The sequence below is a fragment of the Daktulosphaira vitifoliae genome, unplaced genomic scaffold (genome assembly GCF_025091365.1).
Source record: "Daktulosphaira vitifoliae isolate Bord-2020 unplaced genomic scaffold, ASM2509136v1 Scaffold_3, whole genome shotgun sequence".
NCBI classification, from domain to species: Eukaryota; Metazoa; Arthropoda; class Insecta; order Hemiptera; family Phylloxeridae; genus Daktulosphaira; species Daktulosphaira vitifoliae.
In genome coordinates, this window is record NW_026099574.1 from 37,192,019 (window position 1) to 37,193,166 (window position 1,148).

Genomic DNA, 1,148 nt, shown 5'->3' on the forward strand with positions numbered 1-1,148 from the left:
ACGCTTTTATCACAATAATACTAGTATTTTTTGTTCATAATTATTTTAAAAATTATTTTTAACTTTTTAGTTCGATGTGCTTTAAAAGCGTGTTTTTTTAGTTTTTTAAACTATATTTATTTTTTACTTTTTAGTTTCATGTTATGATAGTAGTTACTATCAATATCATGGTTGTTACGGGTAACGGGAAATCAGGGTTCGATTCCGGGGAGGGAGTCTAAGAAACGGCTACCACATCCAAGGAAAGCAGCAGGCGCGCAAATTTCCCACTCCCGGAACATGGAGGTAGTGACGAAAAATGACAATACGGAAAACATCCCTCGAAATCGGAATGAATACTTTATATCTCTTAATTAGAATAAAGTGTGTTAATATATATTTTTAATAGTAATTAGAATATATATATATACAAATAATGCAACTTAACTACGTAAAAGTATCATGCACTAGGTATAGCTGTGTTTTGTGGGCGGGCGTGTCGGACTAACGTTATACCTGAGGTATAAACGGCAGTAGGAATATATACGTAAGCCGTATGGTACGCGGATAGTATTGGTCAGTCAAAATAAAAATTTGTTTATATATATATAATATTGATGACAAGCACACGGGTACGATAACCAAAAATAAATTTATACAGAGGAATAGTGTTGTCTTCGTGTGATGAGCGCGGCGTGGGGTGGGGTGAATGCGTTATGACAGTTTAGTCTAGACGACGGAATATGCGATAACGCGTGGCGTTTGGAGAGTTACATACATACATACATACATACAAGTGAAACTAATAAAAGCGTGTTAAAATGTACGATTTCCGTGAAAAAATTCTCGATTTTATATTATTAAATTTATATTGCTATAACTTGGAAAAATGTATGGATCAATATTATTATTTTAAGTATATAAAATTTATTTGACACGCTTTTTTTGTAAATCGAATCATACCCCTTTATACAAAGGGGGTCAAAACTCTAAACATGCGTATTGAAACTAGGACATTTTCAATTTAATTTTTAAAGTGTTCCAGAAATACTGACACTTAAAGAAATACTGACAGTTAAAATTCTGGATTTTGTATATTATTTTATTTTAAAATACATGACAAAGGGAGTAAAATGATTTGGATAAATATTATATAAATAAAATTGATT